This window comes from Phascolarctos cinereus, unplaced genomic scaffold (assembly GCF_003287225.1).
Source record: "Phascolarctos cinereus isolate Bilbo 61053 unplaced genomic scaffold, phaCin_HiC Scaffold_7;HRSCAF=346, whole genome shotgun sequence".
Lineage (NCBI taxonomy): Eukaryota > Metazoa > Chordata > Mammalia > Diprotodontia > Phascolarctidae > Phascolarctos > Phascolarctos cinereus.
This window is the reverse complement of record NW_027556180.1, coordinates 61,593,630-61,615,530: the sequence shown is the minus strand read 5'-3', so window position 1 is coordinate 61,615,530 and position 21,901 is coordinate 61,593,630. Positions and strand designations below refer to the sequence as shown.

At 39.8% G+C, this 21,901-nt stretch overlaps 1 protein-coding gene across 2 annotated transcripts in view; it reads right to left on the bottom strand.

Moving 5' to 3' along the window:
• Nucleotides 1–21,901, bottom strand: part of SERPINE2 (serpin family E member 2) — a 76,325-nt gene that overhangs the window by 37,745 nt on the left and 16,679 nt on the right. The gene's annotated exons all lie outside the window — the stretch shown is intronic.

The following is a 21,901-nucleotide window of genomic DNA, read 5'->3' as shown; positions in this document are numbered from 1 at the left end:
ACAAATGGCTTACTTTTGGTGCATTAAAGCCCAGAGTAAAGACAGTAAAATAAACTATTAGGCTGAGAACAGAAGTATAAACAGAAATATAGTCTGCAAATTTTCTAAGTTACATGGCTATTAGCCATAACTACTAGAGGGCTTGCCATCTTAAGTCATCTATCCTCATTTTCTTACATGTGCCATGTAGAATTTGTTTTTTGTTTAATCTAGAATCAATATTTCATGCATCTTCCCATGGATATAACTGTAAAATAACTGTGTAAGCCAAGGCTTTCTAAATTCAAAACTTCAAGGTGACCTACATACTTTGTTTCTCTGGGTCTTTTCCATGGCCAGCATGACCTAATTTTGCTTTGGCTCATAGGATTACTTTTAATATTATTATGCTAAAGTAAACCAGGAAAAAATAATATCTGGAATTTGAGAGTTTCCAAATACTTGCTGTAGAAACTGTGTTAATTTTTCAAAACTAGAGATTATATCTCCTTTTCAGTATAAAAGATCCCAAAAGTCTGCTATGAAGAAGACACAGATTTTATTCTACTTAAAGACACTTGGTTATACTTTTTAAAAAATGATCCTTACAATGTTCTAATCCAGTTTGCGGCCATCATCTTCACTGGTCTGAGTGCCTGCATCTCTATTCATGTTGGCTTTCCTACTCTACTGTTTCCCTTCAATGAACCACAGTCTGTTTCCTTAACAATATCCTCATAATTGTATATAAATATTAGAAAGTAAGCAAGTTCCCACATATGCCATGGTTATTCCCTGTCTTCTGATCAGTCCCCATAGCAGATTACATTGATATGAACACAGTGGAAACTCAATTGCACAGCAAAAGACAACTACAATGTCCCAAACATTGGGAACCCAGTGAAGAGCTATATTCCAGCCTCCTCTGAAGCTTGGATTTCTACTACCCAGTAGTCAGCAGAATAGTGACTTACATAAATAAGTACCTTACTTCACTGAATCACTGTTTGATTTAGGAGTTCTGGTGGGAGGGGGAAAAAAAAAACCTCACCAGTTTTTATTGCCACAAGGAGAAACTGCCACCTTAGTGGTCTCTTAGCTATGGGTGTGGATAGCTGTAGAAAGAAATCTATTCAAAGTACTACTAACAGTATGACAAACCTAGGTGGTCTCAGAATTAGTGAAAATTTGAACAGTATTCTCTAGGAGGGAACTGGCTGTTTCTTCTGCTTTACTATGATTCTGTAAGTCAAATTATCCCATGTCCTAAACTCACCTATTCCAATGTAAGGGACCAACATTACATTTCTCTCCATAGTTACTATTTCTTTATACTCTTTTAACTAGGTATAAAGCTTAGGAATTTCTCTTAGGCCCAAGCAATTCTAGGTATTGAATTAACTAAAATATAAGCAAGCTATGCTTTATTGATGCTTTTTTGGCTTTTTATATCACATTCATCTCAGAATACATCCACCATCCCCAACCAGTGAGCTATTATTCATTGTAGCAAAGATGTTAAAAAAAAAAAAGAGTTGAGCAAAAAGAACCAAAACATCGACTGTATCTGATGGCATGTATAATATTTCAGACTCATAGTCTTCTATTTCTTCAAGGAAAGGAGAGGGGTACATTTTGTCAAGTTTTCTTTGGGGCCAGACTAGGTCATTCTGATTACATAGCATTCTGTTTTATGTTAACTGTTCTTTCTAAAGCAGGAAATTCTTTACATGAAATTAAATTTTGGAAGAAAATCAGCCCCTGGAATCTTTCAGGATGGAGGTTCTGCTTCAGCATAGTCATTTTGTTTTTAAAGGCAAAATAACACTCAAAATGTTGAGTGTGGGAGAAAGGACAAGGGTGTTGCCCAAACACGTTGGGAAATTTCAATGAGTGGCCTCAATTAGTTTTACTTGTTTTCATTTCTTTTCTCTTTTTTTTGTGAACTATTTTCATTTCTTGAATCATGTTTTTCATAACCATAAAAATGTATTCAAATTTAGGCTTTTCTCCCAAGGAAGTTATAACACGTCTACAAATCTATTTCCCCAAGAGTTATTCAGATATTTCAAAATGCTTAGTTTCATTCTTCCCAAGCACTACACATTTTCCAGGGTGGGGAAATATACTTGCATATAATGAAAGTTTGCTTTATGTATGAATGAAAGTTGTGCTTAAGTGGGATTTAGATTAAGATAAGGGTGCCTTGGAAGGTATGTGAATGAAAACCATGAAGCTGATATTGCTCATACAGGCGTCACACACCCATGGCAGATCTACCCATGGTGTCTTGGGGAGGTCAAAAAGAGGAGACACAACTCTTTTCCTCTCTCATTAAGTCAACTAATAACTTCTCTACAGATGACTATGGCTTTGCTTAAACTCTACTCTAATCCCATCTCTCCTATGGCCCACCAGACACTTTCATTTCAATTATAAACATCTATAAAATATCTATGTGTAAAAAGCATGGTGCCTGAAGATACCTAAATTGAAATGAAATGTTGGCTGGATGGATCTCATCATCACTTCAAATTCGACATGCTTAAGAGTAAATTTGTTATCTTTCCTGTGCAAACAGCTCCCCTTCCTGACTTCCATAGCTCTGTTGGTTGTACCACCATTCTTTGATTCAGAGACCTGAAGAGCACTTTTGTACCTCCCTTATAATCACAGAATTCTGGTCCACATGACTAGATTGCATAGTAAGCTCTCCCAGCAAGACTATCCACCTTCCTTAAATTGGGCTGAAAAGCAGAAGAGTGTTTTGGATGTCCAGTTTTGAAAAACTAGGTCTTCTAACCAGCTTTGCAATGGCATCTGGGTGAAAGGGCTTTCTCCAACATTTTCCCTTTAACACCCTTCAGCTCTAACTCAGAAGAGGCAGAATTTGTCAGGAGGGATGCTGGGGACACTGCAGGAATTGTGGTACATTCTGGACCTAGTCTTTGGGTTCTTTTTTGGTTGCATCTGGAAATGTGGCTGACAGAAGTTTCTCCAGGGTCTTCCCGTTACATTTCTCCTCTAAAATAAAGAATAGGCCCAGGACTTTGACTTTGACCATTCACGGAACTTCTTGGCAGTAACTCTTCAGCTATTTGGTATGTACACTGCTTTGAATTCCAGGTATACAACTAACTTAGCTACATGTCCTTGAACAGGTCATTCTCCTTCCATGCGGTTCAGTTTCATCAGTTATAGAAGCGAGAGTTCTCAACCCAGGGTCTGTGAGTCTGCTTTGCTTCTAGTAATTTTGATGACTGTTTTCAAAACAATGGCTTTCTTTTACAATCTTAAGCATTTTATTTTATTCACTAAAAATGTTGTTCTGAGGAGTCTATAGGCTTCACCATACTGCCAAAGGGATCCACAAAAGGGTTAAGAAGCCCCAGGTAAAAGGAAGAGGTTGACCTCCAAGTTCATTTCAGCACTTATATTCTATTAATCTAAGGATTCAGGCCCTGACTAGCTACAAATAGAACACAGAAAATTAGCTAATATTTGCAAAACGAGTATTACTAATTTTGAAAATTAGCTAGTATTTACCAATCTTATTAATGACCAAGAATCTTATGTTTTGTGATTGCAAAGGAATGAAGTCCACCTACCTAACTGCTAGTCATGGAATAATAATAGCAATAATAATAGTAGTAACATCTAGCATCTGCATATCACTTTAAGGCTTGCAAAGCACTTTATGTGTGCTATTCTATTTGATCTTCACAACAACTCAGTGAGGTAAATGCTATTAGGATCCCCACTCTAAATACAAACAAGGAAATTGAGAGATTCTTAATGACTTGCCTAGGATCACATACTTGATACATGTTTGAGGGATCTGAACCCATGGCTTCCTCTAACCACTAGATCACACTGAATCCAAATGTACCCAAATTCTGTTAACTTTGACTATGATAAAAGATATATGCATTTGAAAATTACATCCTTCTCCACCAATTCAAGATAGTAGACAACTGCAAAACAAGCTTAAGGTGTACCTTGACACTGTTTGGGTGTGAACCAAATTGTGTCAAAATCAGCCTGTGTCTTCAAAAACTATAGCAAAATGATGGAAGAATGTGAAAGGCCAACCAGTCAAGTTGAAACAGAGTCCTCATCTCTTTTTAGTTGACTAGGTTGTTATTATTATTGTTTGGATTCTTGGTAATGTATGAGAAGGGCGTGTCACTTTGATGGCTAAACAGTAAGGTGTAACTGCTCTGGAATCTTGCCGAAAATTAGGCCAATATAAACACAACCCTGAGTTCTAACCCTTATGTCCTTGCCCTCGCTTCTTATGGATTAAACCTTGGACCAATTGCCTAATGGACCTCAGTTTCCTTCTCATAAATAGGAATAATGGCGTTTAAATGACTTATCTTACAGGGCTGTTGTGAGACTTAATGGGGAACATATGAAAAGCCCTCTGTAAATCTCTTTCAATTACTGTTGTCATCACACCAAAGAGGACAGTGCTGGATGAGACAGTCTTAAAGTTCACTTCTTGCTTGGATGTTTTACAATGCAATGAAGCAATCATGATTCAGAAGGCTGTTGCTGGTGGTTGGTATTTTAAATTCAACAAACATTTACTAAGCTCTTACCATGTGTCAGATATTCTGCTAGGGTCCAGGCATACAAAGGCAGACCCTAAAAGCCTCTAAAGAGCTGCCTTCAAGGAGCTTATATTCTGTTTGGGGAACAGGGTGGATATTTCGTGGTTCTAGAATATCTGACAGGACAGATTTGAAAGGGACAAGAGAAGCTATGGAGATTGGCACAATATTTAAATCATAGGTTCTTAAAACAACTACAAATGAAGTTCAAGGTTTTTATTAGGAAAGGATAAAAGATCCCACTGCATTTTTCAAAGTTTGACAATGGTGCTAGGGCACAAATCTAACTTCCTGTACCGGGAAAGTGATTAAGAAATGGTTGTTGATTGACTGACATTCACTCTATGTCCTACCTCATATCAAGTGTTAGAATACGAGATCCCTGTGAATTAGTATTGTTTTGTTCTTTATACTTGCAGCCCCAAAGCTTAGTGTGGTGCCTGGCATATGGTAGGTATTTAATAAGTGCTTATAGATACATTGATCAAATATTTCAGTAGAACAATGGGTATTGCTTTTTGGAAGCTATTCGATCAATGACCTGTGGGTTCCTCAGGGTGGGAACACTTCTCTGATGCAGATATCAACCTATTTAGTAACAATACACATATCATCATCAGTTTAAGGTTTGCAAAGCACTTTCTTCCCAATAAGCCAGTGAGGCACAGAATATAAGAAATATCTTCATTTTATTAGATAAAAATTAAGGCTGAGAGCTTCAGTGACCTGCCCACAATCATTTAACTGCCTCTCATCCAAGGTGTGGATTTGAATCCAGATTTCCTGAGCTCAGCACTCTGACCACTACACTGAGAGTTACTTCAAGGCAATCTGATCCACAGTATAACTTACTCTGTGTAAAAAACAAGTGGTTCTGGTGATATTCTTCTGCACCTGACAGGAGCAGCATCAATTATCATTTGGCCTCCCTTTGCCTCAGTTTTTTCAGTCGTAAAATGGGGATAGTAAAACTACCCAGGATTGTAGTGAGGCTTAAATGCAATAATATTTGTTAAATGCTTAGCACAGTGCCTGACACATAGAATACAAATGCCAGCTATTATTATTATTGGAGGTAGCTAGGTGGCTCAGTGGATAGGGTGCTGGGCCTGGAGTCAGGAAGACCTGAGTTGTAATCTGGCCTTAGACACGAACTAGCTGTGTGGCCCTGGGCAAGTCACTTAACCTCTGTTTACCTTAATCCACCGGAGAAGGAAATGGCAAACCACTCCAGTATCTTTGACAAGAAAACCCCATATGGGGAGTTATGTGCATGACTGAACACCACCAACTATTATCATTACTATTAATCACCAGTTTGTACACGGAGTATTGTCTTTCCTCCAAACATCTCAAAACAAGAAGAGAAAAAGCCATTAGATTAGCTACAGTTATGAACATAAATCCTACATGGAAGAAAGAGATCTGCTAAAACCACACACATACACACACAAACACACACACAATTTGATATCAGCCACAATAAGGGAAGCTAAAAACCCCATTTTCTCTCACGCTGTCATGCTCAACCATCAGGTATTTTAAGTACATGATCACAGGTGATCATGAGAAATACACTTATAACAACATCAGTTCTGGGGGTTGTTTATATTTTGGATGTACACACTCCACAATGGTAATAGCACTGTTGTGGTATAGCAGACAGGAGGCTGCAATGACCAAACCCAATTCCAGAGACCTCATGATGATGCATGTTACCCCCATTCTCCACATAGAGAGGTCACAGATTCAGAGTGAAGATTGAGATGTTTTCTTTTGGACATGGCCAATGCAGGAATCTGTTTTACTTCACTATACGTGTCCGTCTGTACTGGGCTCTTTTTTTTTTTTTTGAGGGAAGGCAGGTGCTTTCTCAATGTGGAAGGAAGGTGTGAAGTGGGAGTAAGAGAACTTGGACCTGAAAATAAAATAAAATTAAATTTTAAGAAAAAGAAAGGGTGCTGGATTGGAATTAGAGGCACTGGATTTAAATGCCTACTCTTCCATTGATTAACCCTGTGATATTAGTACGTAATTTTTTATGTAACTTTTTTTTTAGACATAACCTTTCAATTTCATTACATAATCTTTCAATCCCCCCCATAAATAGTATAATAGCTAACAGGGTTGTTGTGAAGATTAAATGATAATGTAGGTAAAGTACTTTGTAAACCTTAAAGTATGACATAAATGTGAACTATAATTCCTTATTTGACCTTGAGCAAGTCATAGCATTGTAGACTGAAACCTGGAAGTAACATTAGAGACGACCTCATTTTATAGATAAGGAAAATGAGGCCCTGAGAGAATAACTGATTTGTCCAAGGTCATCATGGTGGTAAGTAGCTGATTTGGTATTTGAACCCAGGTTCTCTGAACCCAAATCAGTTACATTTCCAGAAAAAATGGCAAGGGCGCTAGATTGGAAGTCATAAGGCCTTGAATCAAATCTCAGCTCTGTTGCTTATTACTTATGCAAGGCTGGGACAGTCACTTAATTTCCCTGGGTCTCTACTTTCTCATCTGCAAAATACAGGGCTTTGTGTAAGTGACCTCCAAGGTCTCCTGCAGTTCAAAATCAGTGATCCTTCAGGCTTTCTAAAACATGGTTTTGACTTGATGAACCTGCAGTGGCACATCTCTCTTGTCAGAGAAACCAGCAGGTTCCCCGACTCTTTCAACAATTCCTTACAATGACTCTCCCTCCCATTTTATCATATACTCTTAATAACTATTCTGGGTGGTCACCGGGAAAATATGGCTTCCATATTTTGAAGTAAAGAAGGCAATGCAGGTCAGTACTTTTCTGACCCCTGAAAGTCTGTCTTACTGGAACTTGGAAGGGCAGCCTCTCTGACCCAAGCAATCATCTTTTTAGAGTTCAATAAAAACCCGGCAGACAAAAGTTCTGCCTGTATTGCTAAGTTAAATTTATTAAACCAAGCTTCCTGTGGTACATCCCTGGGAGTGATAGGACATTGTGCTGAGTCACAGGGGTGGAGAGAACAGTGGCTCTCTCTCCCCCCAGCAGGCAGATGGGACTTTTGAATGTTCAGTGAAACTAATCTACAAGTAAAACAAAACAAAACAAAACAAAACAAAAAAACTAGTTCAGATTCTTTGTAGGAAAAGAAACGGGAGACAATGTTGCCAACCTAAGAAGTAATGACATTCTGTTGTCATGTCCTCGTCCTCCCCCACCCCCATACTCCCTTCAGCTTTCCTTAGCTGATACTTTTTTTTTTTAAGGAATGAAACCTGATAGCGCCTGTATGAAAGGAGAGGATTTGTCATGTTAGTTGTAGGGAGAGAGCATGTAAAGTGTCCCCATTCCAGCTTTTTCACCTCCAAATCATTCTTACCACTGTTGTACTTGCTGAACATTCTCTAAAAGAATTCAATCCAAGCTACATGTTTGCTTAAGCAAAACTGAAAGCTGAAACCCATACTTTTCTCACTATGGAAAGTCAGCTCCAAAATGAAACACACGTCACTGCAGGTGGGCTCTTACAATCAGGACTTGACTACATTTGTTCCATTATCTCACGAGGAGGTTCTGGTGAGTATTGCTAGGATGCTTGTTTTTGCGTCTTTTGCCAGAAGAAGAGCTGATGGATGGCCAGTGTGAGGCCGCCATGTTTTAAGACTGATTACAGGGTTACTTTTTCTCAGCTGGGAGGATATCACCTCTGCCTCTAAACAGTATTAAGGTCAGGATCTGAGCTTAAATCAGGCAAGAACTCTGTGCATTATAGATTTTAGTCATGGGAGAAAAAGGCTAGGAAGCAATACTTAGATAAGCAAAAGGAATGAGGACAACCAGTATCTCCTCTCTATCAAATCTCCAATTAAAGCCCAGAGGGCCACCTCCACTGATCTATATCTTGCCACTGGACCTAGATGGCCTGGAGGAGAAAGTGAAACTGGTGACTTTGCACAGCCCTCCCTCACTTAAATCCAATCCACTTGCAAGTCATGGCATCATCTTCCAGATGTCATGGTTCTCTTCCAAAACGAAGGAAAAACAACAGCAACATTGTGAAACAGAATGAAACAGAATGAAACAGAAACCTGATACAATACAATTTAAAAAAAAAAGAGTTGGGTCTCCAGGGGTATGTACCAGCATTTTACCCACTTTTTTTGAAATAATGCAAAGAATAATGGACTTGGGATCAGAATATCTGGGTCCAGATCTAAGCTCTACCACTTAGCACCCATGAGGGAAATCACTAAACCTTTCTAGGCTTCATTTTCCATTTTTTGTCAAATGAAGGGGCTGGACCAGATTATTGCTAATGTCCTTCTAATTCTGACTTTCTATGAGTTGATGATACTTGCCACTATCTTTTATGGCAAAGATGATATTTGCTTAGGGCCTAATCCTGACCAGCAATCTGCTCATTACAGCAAATGTCTGTCCAAGAACAAAGACGAGACAGGAGACTCTAATTAAGGCCAATCTGATTTCAAGATTATTCAGGTAGCTGTCCCTCAATTACGATTATGGCAGCATGAAGAGAGTAGGAAGAACAGGAGGGATAACTCAGTAAACATAATGGGACTGTGGTCTAAATAGAGCTAAATTTACCTTAATATAATGGGAGTTCTTATTTAATGATCTGTCTTAAAATGATTCAAGAACCGAAGAATTGGTCTTCCAAAATTCCATTAAAAAATAACTTTCACTTACCATCATATCCTAATGCAGAGGTGGGGAACCTGCAGCCTCAGGGCCATACGTGGCCTTCTAGGTTCTTAGGTACGGCCTTTTGACTGAGTCCAAGTCTTACAGAACAAATCCCCTTTTATTAAGGGGATTATTCTGTGAAGTTTGTATTCAAAGGGCCGCACTTGAGGACCTAGACGGCCACATGTTGCCTTGAAGCTGCAGGTTCCCTACCCCTGTCCTAATGGACCTCAGTCTCAGCAGAAACTGGGAGTGCCCAGGATTTAGCCGCTGAGGACCTAGGGGTGCATCCCAGCTCTGCTCCTTACTAGCTACATAACACACACTTTCCTGGGCCTCATTTTCCTCATGTATAGGTCTGCTTTTGGTCCATACCTGTGATTTCATTGCCGAAGGGGAACTCCTGGTATGACAATTTTTTTTTGACACTTAGTATATTTATTAGTGTTTGCAACAAACAAAGCACAGACCAGCAACTCAAGTGTAGTCTGGAGACTTGGCTGGGAGCACTGAGGAGTCTGAGGAGTTACTTACCTTTCTCAGGATTATAAAGGCATGTAGGGTCAGAGGCTGCACTCTAGTCCAGGCCTTCCTCAGGCCAAAGCTAACCTCTATATCTACACCACCATGCTGACTACATAAAACAAAGAACTCTAAATCCTAGGACCCTAAATTTCTTTTGATTCACCCCAGTGATTTTATCACTTTGGAGAACTCCCAGTATGAAAATGCTGTCCACCAAAACAGATCAGCAACTTACCTATAATAGTCTTTAGATTTAGATTAGATTTTATCACTTTGGAGAACTCCCAGTATGAAAATGCTGTCCACCAATACAGATCACCAACTTACCTATAACAGAGTCTTAAAGACGGTGGCTCCGGGTGCATGTAGTCAGCTCCCCATTAGTGTGGGTAAAGAATCCATTGAAATGGCCATGTGTTGTCAGATTCATACTATTTGAAGTTAAGATTATGTAAAATGTAGTAATTAGTTCTAAGCCAAAGGAAATATGCAGTATGAATTTGATAATGCCGCCACCTCATGAGATTCTTTATTTGCACAAATTGGGCTTTCCTTGAACAGTCTATCACCTCAAATCTGGGGTACTTAATACTATTCCATTTTTCTGGCTGATGATACAAACAAATGAGAAGTTAAATGACTTGACCAAAGTCATGCAACTATGATGGGTCAGAGAAAACACTCGAACCTGGGTCTTCTTGACTCAAAGGCTGTTGTATCTCTTGTGCTGTTTTTGCTTCTCAACTACAACATAATCTTGAACACTAGTCCTATGTAATTTTATATGTGAAGGGAAAGAGAAACTGGAGGACCTGGGAGTTTGGCTTTTAAAACCTGCATTAGAGAACACTCCAGAAAATATTTCATAATTGTAGAATATTTAAATATTCAAACCACTGCTTCTTTCTCTTTCTGTTCCCCCCCCAAAAAAAACCCCTCCAAGCCCAACTTCCTTTCTATTAACTGGTGTTACTTTTGGAGTTGTGTGCCAAAAGTTGACTAAATCACCTCTATTTTTATTTCTTTGCTGTTGGAAAGACTCAGTGGTACAGTATAGGACTTTATTAGCTTTTCCACATCTGGGTTAAACACCCTTGGGGAGAGACTGGCTCACTGGCCTCCTTGTCCCTGGGGGCTATCTGTTGGAATGGAATCCAGCGTGGCCACTGCTGGCAACCTGAACAAAAGGCCCTTGGGTGACCGGGTAAGGAAAGCCTTCCAGTTTTCTCTGCTGGAGTCTGAAAGTTTGATTTACTCTGCTAACAGTGGTCACTAGACCAGCTTCCAGGCATTTCCTTTTCTGTTATTTTCCAAGATGGCCAAACACAGGCAACACAGGCAAGGTTGTCTTTCTATACTATCCTGACACTAGGGTCAAGTGAGCCCCCAAACAGCAGGGCTCTGAGGCCACGTTAGTATTATTCTTAGTAAACACTAAGAACCATTGGCACGAAGTAAACATTTTGAGGTAACTGAGGAAAAAACAGGGAAGGTGAGTTTTTCAAAAAATATAAAGTAATATTTGGGATCACAGATGGAGCAGTACCTAGAAGAAAGTTTAGAGATAACCTCATTTACAGATGTGGGAACTGAGGCCCAGAGAAGTTAAGATTTGTCCATTCAAACATATCTACTAAGTATAGGCCCATTCTGAGGGCTCTTTGCAAGATACCTTTTATGACCCCTGAAGTTTTTTTAAAGTATTAAAAAAAAACCCACATTTAAAATGGGGAGGGGAAGGATTAGACATCCCAAATGAAGAAGCACTTCCTTCTAATGTCAACTTCTTTCTATTTACACTGTTAATTTTGGAAATTGTTATCAGTGTTACATATAGACTGTTCCCAATCAACAAGATGCTTGTCTTCCAAAAGTCTGTTTGTCAGGGTTGTTTGGAACTCAAATACATTTTCCAGTAGAAATGATGGTTGGGTCCCCAGGACAGTCCACAAGTCAGTCCATGAGCCAACAAGTATTTATAAATCACTGGAGGGATGGGAAAAGCCTCTTTCCAAAGGTGGGATTTGATTGGAGTCTTGAAGGCAGGTTAGGAGGGAGAACATTCCAAGCAAGAGGGAAAATCACTGGAGTTTATTGAATAGGGAGGTAACATGGTAAGCAACCTGGGTGTGGAGCTGAAATCTTACTCAGGGGTGGTGTTGGGGGAGGAGAGATCCAGGGAAGGAATACATTTAGAAGTGAAGATGATATAAAATTAAAAGATACCAATACAAACTTTTTAAAAAGTCTGGCAGTAAAAGAGTGCAGAAGGAAGAGGAGAAAGATGAGCTGACTAATTAAAGAAAATTAAGAGAAGGGTTTTTTGGTGTGTGTTTTGCTTTTAGGGTGATAAGGAAAAACTTAGCAAATTTGTTGGCAGAAAGAAAGAGCTCTGCATCTGTGTAAGAGAAAGCATTTTTTTGTACAGGAAGACTGGTTATTAACATGTTTTGTGTCCCAGACCCCTCTGACATTCTGTTGAAGTCTGTGGGCCCTTTCTCAAATAAAATCATGGTAGAGCACTGGGGTCAGAAGACCTGAGTTCAAATCCAACCTTAGACTCTCACTGTATGTGACCTTAGCCTCTGTTTGCTCAGTTTCTTGTACTGGAAAGTGGAGATATTAATAGCTTTTACCTTGCAGGGTAAACATAGATAGATAGATAGATAGATAGATAGATAGACAGACAGACAGACACATACATACATACATACATACATACATACAGATATAGATATAGATATACACATACATACATATATATTTGTAAAGGCACTTAGCACAGTGCCTGGCACATAATAGATGGTATATAAATGCTTATTTCCTTTCTCTCTTAATGGGAAGAACAAGTGACTTCCACAGGAAGCTAGAGGGTTCCATATCAGTGGAGTTTTTTCCTAAGTCAAAGATAACATGTGCTAAGAAAGAAAAGTCAGGTTATTTTTTAAATTCCCATTGTACTCTAGAAATCTGCTCACACATCCATGTATAAGGAAAGTCTTGTACTAACTCCCTCAGCACTCTTTTCTTTCACATGAAAACCCCCAAGAATGAAATGCAAAATAACTACCTTAATGCTATTTTAATCTTGGGGCTAACACAAAGAGAATTATTATGCACCTCTTAGCTTTATCGGCTATACTGCAACAATATTTTCTGTGATTAAAGCCCCCAAAGGCCCATGAGTCATTATGTAAATTTCCCATATGAAATAGTCAATTGTGTTCTCAGAGGTATGCCCAACTGTAAAAATCCACCCAGGTTGGACATTCCATTGCATTTCTTCAGCTAATTGAAAATATCACAGGTGTAACACATGATTTAAAGCTCCCGTGAGGAAATTCAATTTGCGTTCCCAAGCCTAAAAAGCATGTAAGCCAATCCTCATGTTATGCTGTTCTGCACTTCTAATTCAATATTGCTTGCCTGAAGACTGAGCTAATCAGAAATGTTCACACTGCAAATTGATGACCTGAGACTTTTAACGTCGAGTGACTTTTAAAATAGTGCTTTTTATCGTACCTGTTTTACTGTAGAAACATTACAAATGTAGCTTGCATAGATATCAGTGAAGCAAAGGAGAACTCTGAAACACTTAGTAACAGATGTCTACCTAGGAAGACGCTGTGTACACTCTGCTCCTTGAGAGGTCTCGACATATAACTAACTGCCTGTGGGAAACCTCCACCCAGAAGTCCAACAGGCACCTCAAATTTAATACTCCAAATTGGAATTCATTATCAGTTACCCACTGAAACCACTGCTCCTTAGAACCAGAAGAACAATTTATACAAAGCCAACAATACTGTATAGACAAAAAACCTTGAAAGACATAGGAACTCTAATCAACAATGAACAATGACAATTACAGAGAACTCATGATAGAACATGCCACCTCGTCACCCACCTTCCAACAGATACGTGATGGATTGAGAGTACAGAGGGAGACTTTTTTTTTTAAACGGCCAATAAGGTAATTTGTTTTCTTCACTATACATGTTTGTAATGGGTTTCGTTTTTCTTGCTTTTTTCATTTGGGCAGGGGAGAGGGAGTAGCAGAGCTGGAAATAAAATAAAATTTAATTTAAAAAAACCCTACTAGTCTTCAAAACTTCCTTATTTCTCTTGAAGGTTACTATAATCAGTTACCCAAGTTCCCAAACTCAAAGTAATAGCTAACCTTCCTTCTCCCTAACCCTTCCCTCCATCCCACCAGTTGCCAAGCCTTAGTGATTCTACATTTACAAAATCATTCACATGGGTCTGTCCCCTTCACTTTCCTCACATGCCTACAACCCTAAATTTGACCTTCATCACCTCTTTCCTGAACTATTACAACACTTTCCCAACTGGTCTCCCTGCTTCCAGTCTCTCTCCTCTTCCATCCCATCTACCACACAAATATGCCACAACAGTCTTTAAAATGTGTTATTCTGCCCTTTGACCTGAAAAAAAGAATATTTCTACATACAAAAAAAGATGATCGCACATAAAACTACAAATCTCTACTATATATCACTTTTTTTAAAAAGTGTGTAACAAATTCAAAAGACTACTTTCAAAGTTGTCCTGCTAGTATGTTTCCTTCTGAACCTCCCTGTCTTTTGTACATTTTCTTTAAGCTGTTCCAGTGTTTTCTTTCATTTTTTTTTGCAAAATTTCCACAGGCCCTCCTAATCCCCTCCCTACCCCAACCCAATGGATAAAAACAAAAATTTCCAAACCCCTGTAATAAACCTAGTCAAGCTAAACAAATCCACCCATTGGTCATGTCTGAAGATATGAGGCTCATCCTATACCCTGAATCCATCACCCCTCTGGCAGGATCTTGAGTCCTCTGGAGTTCTGGTTAATCAATTCTCTTGCTCAGAGTTCTTAAATCTTTCAAAACTGTCTTTACAATGTTATTGTTATTATACAAAATATTCTTCCTGTTCTGTTCACTTCACTCTGCTTTTGCTTGTGCACATCTTCCCTGGTTTCTCCGAACTGTTCCTTTCATCATTTCTCAGAGTGCAATAAAATTCCATTATATTCACATACTACAATTTGTTCAGTCATTCCCAGCTAATGTCTGCAGTGCTTAGCACTGTGCCTGGCACATAGTAGGTGTTTAGTAAGTTTTTTCTGACTAAGGAGTACCAATTTTGTTTTCACTTCTATGTAACAAGAAGCTGCTATAAATGTTGGTATATCTATCTAGGTCCTTTTCCTCTTTCTTTGATCTCTTTGGGTCAGAGGGTATTCATAGTTTGGTGACATTTTGGGTGTAGTTCCAAATTATCTTCCAAAATGGCTAGACTATTGCCAGTTCTATCAACAGTTTATTATTATATCTGTCTTTTTACATCTCCTCCAATAATTGTCATTTTTCTTTTTTGTTTTGCTATCTGAAGAGTGTAACGTAGAAGCTCAGAACTGTTTTAATTTGCATTTCTCAAATTACTAGTGTTTTAGAGCTTTTTTTCATATTACTCTTAATAGCTTGGATTTCTTCCTTTGAGAACTGCTAGTTCACATCTTCTGACTTCTTATCACTTGGAGAATGACTCTTGTTCCTTATATACCTTGGATAGCAGACCTTTCTCAGAAAAATTTTATGCAAAGAGTTTATCCTCCCCCCTCCTTTTTATTTCCCTTTTAATTTTAGCTGTATTGATTTTGTTTGTGGAAACATTTAAAAATTTTTTTTGGGGGGGGGCTAGGCAATGGGGTTAAGTGACTTTCCCAGGGTCACACAGCCAGTAAGTATTATGTGTCTGAGGCCAGATTTGAACTCAGGTCCTCCTGACTCCACGGCCAATGCTCTATCCACTGTGCCACCTAGCTGCCCCACATTTTCTAATTTTTATTAGTTAAAATTGTCCATTCTAGCTGAGGTCATATTGTACATTTATATATTGTAAAATGCTTTGCATAACTCAAAGTGCTATATAATTTTAGTTTAACTGTTATTGTTTGTCCTTCATTTTTGAAGAGGACCAATGACACTACAGTGATGTCTTGACTCATGCATGAATTAGATTTAAGAGACAGAGTTGCACACAGCTGTCAGCCTCACTCTCTCTTCCAGAGTCATCACAGTCCACTGGCAAGACAACTGGCAAAGGTCTGGGATGCAGTGGATGACCGTGGCATCTTTGGAATCTGATCAAGCTCTAAGTTCTCCACAGTGCCTGCTTCAGTCACCTTCCTGGCCATTGGAACAAATTGTTCTTATGCTCTCATTCCACTTGGAGAAGTCTTCACATGCTAGGGGTAGACACTTCCCTAGCTCACTGCTGGGTTCAAGGCCCACTGGTTACCTTCAGCCTGGTTTAGCCCATCTGCTGAGATGGTTTTACTCAGATGGCTGCTGAGCATGCTACAGCTTCTTGGAGCTACAGGTGAGAGCTGGGTGAAGGTGGACAGCCAAAGTGGATGAGCAGTCCTGAAAAGGGCTTGGCAAGTCCTCATAGCAGAGGTGCTGGTGTTCCCTGAATACCCCATAAACTGAGACAACAGTGGCTTGAACATCTATTTAATTACCTTGGGTAATGCCCTTCACTTCTGGGTGTCCTCATCTGAAAAACAAGGCAGTTGAACAGATGGTCTCTAAGGTCATTTGTAGCTTTGAAATTCTTTGATTCTAGTTCAACCTCAACCTAAAATGTTGTTCTGGTCAAGTAAGTTTAGGAACATGAACACAGCAGGGTCTGATTCCATTTTCATCTCTCCTTGGCTCCCACGCACACTGCCTGGCAGTTTCTCCCGAGTAATGACAGGCAGTCCTCACAGCAACAGCTTTCCCTTCAGGAAGAGAGTAGCTTTTACTAGCTGTGTGAGCCTGGGCAAGTCACTTAACCTCTGTTTGCCTCAGTTTCCTCAACTGTAAAATGGGGATAATAATAGCACCCATCTTCCAGGGTTGTTGTGAGGATCAAATGAGATAACAATTTTAAGTGCCTGGCACATATTAAGTGCTTTACAATTTTTTTTAAAAAGCTCTTTTGGGACTTTTCCTGACATTACATTTCCTTTCAAATAAAGGGTTTTCACTAAAAAAAAAAAAGATCACAAAACTCTGGGTTCAGATCTTTCATACATCAAAGCCTCTCCTGAAAAGGGGTTAGTCACACAGATGTGGCACCAAGAGCAATGACTGTGGAATTCTGATTCTCACTGGCTAGCTGTGTGACCTTGGGTAAGTCACTCATCTGTCAAATGAGGGATTTCAGAGATTCATTTTTAAAATTTACTCATTTTAGTTAGGCAATCTCTAAGGACTCTTCCAGTTCTAAATCAATGATTCCAGGTTCCATGACCCTGACAGAGCAACACCTGACAGGTTAGCTACCTAGCAGTAAACATTTCCTATTCCATGTCCTCGACTTCCAGGAAAACGGGGAAATCCTCCGAAGTCCAAAGGCACTTTTGTTTATTTCGAAGTACTTTGTGGGCCAGGAACAGTCCTTGCCCCCTGAATTCCAAACCTTGTTTTCCCCATTTGTAAAAAGACTACTGAAAACGCATAAACATCCCAAACATTCGGATCCCAAGCAGATGTTCCATCTAGAAAAACGCTCTCAGCTGGAGATCGGAACAGCGTAGGCGGGGCTGGTAACAGAACGTTCTTCTGGGAAGGGCAATCTGTCTTCTAGGTGTTTTATAAATCAAACTGTAGCTAAATGGGCTCAGGTGTTTGCTGAAATACTGCACCAACCCTCTTTCCCATCCAACCCCACTCTCCTTCCACTTTAAATTTATGCTGGTGTCACACGGGGGGCACAGATGAGTTGAGCTGATCCAATAGACCAGTTTATTCAAGTCTCCCTATGTGCCAGGTACTGAGCTAAGTGCTGGGGAAACAAGTTGTGGCTGTGTGGTTTGTCCGTTCTCAAAGAGAACCATGACATCAGGAAGATGAGGCCATGGCTTGCAACTGAATTGGATTTGAGAGAGGGAGGGTGTGCAAAGTCACCAGCCTCACTTTCTCCTTCAGAGCCATCTGGGTCCAACAGCCAGATATAGCTCAAGATGACTGGAGATGGCCCAGGGAGAAACAAATACAAGCAAATAAGATAGTCCCTACCATCAAGTAGTTGATATTAAAATGGGAGGACACAGCACAGAGAGGGGAGATGATGGAAAGTGGCTGGGGGAGGGGAGAGAGGAGACTCCCTGGGGAGGAAGTGGAGGACAGACTTCTCTAGGAGAGAGTGTCCAGCCAGGAGTGAAATGAGCATGGCTGGCTGAGGAATCATAGCATTGATGGACTGACTCCTGAAGACAGGGCTAAGGGAGGTGCGGTGGGGATGAGGGGAAGAGAAACCAATGCACAGGTATCTTCCGAAGATAACATTCCAAGGGATCAGAATTTCAATGTCCATAGAACCTTGGAGGTCACCTCGTAAAACCTATACCTGGTTAGAGACCCCTTGTTCAAACCTCCACTTGACACCCTCTAGTGACGACTTGAGACAGCTCAAATGATTTGGAAATTTTTTCCTTATATTGAGTCAAAAAGCCATCTCCCATTGCTCCTACTTCTTCCCCCTGAGGCCAAGCAAAGTGAGTCTAATCAATATTTTTAGGAGCATAGACTTGTAAGGGATTTTGGAAGTCACCTAGTGTAAACTTTCCTTTTTACAAACGAGGAAACTGAGGCTCAAAGAACATCAATGACTTAACCCAGGTCACAGGATGAGTTCGTGGTACCTCAGGGACAGAAATCAGAACTCCTGGCCTTGTCAATGTTCTTTGTCAACTCATTTGCTCACTGTATGATTGGTATCTCTTTCTCTCCCTCCAGTCCAAATTCAGCTTATCCAGGATTGAATAATGCTTCAACTCCAAAGACATAACTAATGTTAAGAGAGGTGGTCATGAATCATTTGCCAGAGAAATGGCAAGAATGGGTTATCTATATAACTTTTATACCTCAGATCACTGAGAGTGATAAACTTGGGACTTAGGCACTAGTAATGGAGTGCAGTGAGGGGAGGAGAGAGGTGAAAAGCAGGAGAGGTCTCATGTCGGAGGTGGCATCTGAACTAAGCCTTGAAGGAAACTGAAGTTTCTGAGAGGTAGAAGTGAGGAGAAAATGCATCCCAGGCACAGGTTCACTTTAATTAATCTTTAGCAGTGATCACTGAATGGCAGACAGATGAATTGTTAAGGTAATTCTTATGCATAAAATCCGTCCTAGAGGGAAACTACTCCCTTGAACGGAAGAGCTACTAAACAAACAAATAAGAAATAAAAGAAGTTTATTTAACAAACAAATCTAAATTAAAAAGAGCCTCTGTAATAAAAGGGTAATATCATTGGACACTTCACGCAACATGAATTCTGTAAGGGGAAAATATACTTGGTTAGAGTACATTGATGGGTAAACACGTATGCAGGGAGGGGGAAAGAAGGGAAAATGTAATTCACGAAGACTTTCAAAATGCCTGACAAAATTTGCCAAAGACTATTAATAAATCTGAGATTTATTTCCAAGGAACTTGGAAAGGCAGAGGAGGGCGGAAATAGTTTGTCAGGAGGCAGGCAATTTTAGATTAGAAGTATAAACAGTTAAGATTCAAGGTTTTGTGTTAGAACCTGCTTTTTCTACCATTTTTAGAAGCAGTTTGTCGTAGCATGGCAAAATCTCAGAGCTCAAAGATGATGCTCAGCTTTTCAGCAGAGTAAAGTAATGAGCTGCCAGCAACGCAGACAGAAACTTCAAGGAGATCTCTAGAAGTTCAAGTTGACAGAAAAATGAGATGAGTTTGAATGTAGCAACTGTAAGGTCAATAAAGAAAAATACTTAAAGGCAGCTCATTGTATTTCCCCAATACTACTTCTGCTCCAGGATATACATCACCAGTTGCTTCAACTGATTCTTGGGTGGGTGTGATTTTTGGTCCCCACTCCATCCTCCATTAGACACATGTCAACTTCTGAAAGCCCTTCCTAAAGTTTGATCACCAGAACTGCACACAAAACTCTGACTGAGGCATGGGAATACAACAGAACTCTTCCCTCCTCTAGGGTACAGTGAAAAGAATAATATTCTGAACTCAACCATCTTCAAATGAGCATTCCATAGAAATAGAGAAAAAATAAGAGTATTGAACACGAAACCACAAATCTCTAATCTCACAGTTTACACTGTTGCCAACAATTTTCCCACTGATCACAAAAAGTGAACTGTGTAATTTTGTTCAATCTTTAGTCTTACATAACGCCCTCATTTGATCCTTTCTCTACAAGCTACCATAGGAAATCAGCTGCTGTTCTTCATTTTTGAAGACCAATGACATCACAAATGAGTGATGCTGTGAGTTGACCAAAGTAGGACCAGAAGAATATTTGATGTTTTCAGTTACTATGGGGAGTATTAAAATAGTGGGGAGGAAGCCCAACTACTACTCCAGCAGTGAAGTAAGGAGAAAGGGTAGAGAGAAGGTGTGAAAATAAGGGGCTTCTTGGGCAGATCTAAGCTTCCCAGGACAGGGCCAGGCAAGATTCAGGTACACAAAGAACCCATGACAATGAGATCTAAGCTTTTCCAAAGCCAGTTGTTGCCATTGAATAAATTTCCAGTTATTTATAGGGCTCTTTCTCTTCCCTAAGAATCCCTGGGGCACATTTTATATTTTGTGGCATATCTGGTGCTATTTTCGTTATGATTTAATGAGGGTTTTATATCATTCCTCCCGCCCCCTTTCTGATACCTTTGAACATGGGAATTCTGCCTATATTAATTCTGCCTTTGGCAACAAAGTTTCTGACAACCAAGTTTGGGCAAATTACTTCCCCTCTCTGTGTCTCACTTTCTTCAACTATAAAATGAGGGCCTTGAGTAGATGAATCTAAAGTCCCCTTTCTACTCTGGCAATCTAGGATTCTTTGGAGGGCATTATTTCACTAACAGTACTGGTATCATGGGCAGGTCTCATTGCTAGTACAGTGGGGAAAACACTAGGCAAAACACACCTGTCTCAAGTCACCCACTTATTCATGATGTGGCACATCTAAAGCCAGAGGCTTTTGCATGAAGTAAAACAATAGCAACATTATTCACACCTTTGGATTACCAGAAGACTTATGACCAGTAAGGCTGTTGTCCTTTATAAGGACATAAGAATTTACTCACCTGTTCACTAGGAAAGGTGGCAATCTCTGGCCAATTCTGGATACAAATGAGGAGAAAGAGTTGTTAATTTATCCAGAAAACTTAATGAAGCCTCAGTCTGGATCATCTAGTGTCAAAAGTGAAGTTTACATGCAAACAACTATGTATTTATAAGTTACATCCAGTGTAAATAAATGGGAGGTCTTTTTGGAGGGAAGGCAATATCAGTGAAGGCAAACAGGAAAAGCCTCTAGAAGAAGGTATAAGATCCTGTGATTTCAGAAATTCCTTCTACCTATGCAGGGCAGCACCTTTCACCAATTTATAGGCTTAGAGTTGCCTGAGGGCCCTGAGAAGTTCAATGATATGCCCAGGGGTTACATGGCCAGCATGAGACAAAGGTGGCACTAGAACCTGGAGGCCAACTCTGTCCATTACAATACATTGCCTCAATTAAATCTCAGGAATTAACTCATGATGATCCAGTTGGATAGCCCAGACAGCCACTGTTTTCTAGCAAACAGCCAACGCTCCATCTCACATGGTGCTGTATTTAGATGCTGCTCTTCATTATCCAACTGGCTACTTTTTAAAAGACTGTTTGACCTTGGGCAGGTCATTTACCCTCTAGGGGTTCCAGGGAACTTTCTAAGTCAGGGATTAACCTTTTTGTGTGTCACGGTGGCAGCCCTTGGCAGTCTGGTAAAACCTACTGACCCCTTCAGAATGTTTTTAAATGCATAAAATAAAATATGTAAGATTATGAAAGTAAATCAATTGCATCAAAATATGGATATCAAAATTTTTTTAAAAGGACAAAAACAAGTTCGTGGATCCCAGGTTAAGAATCTCTCCCTATTCTAGGACTAGGTTTCAGAGAGGATATAGACCTGCATTAGCATGGAGAATTCCCTATACCAATGAAATCACAGGTGCAGCACAAACCCATGCTCTTGAACGCGGAGCCTGGCACAAGCTGCCCAAGTG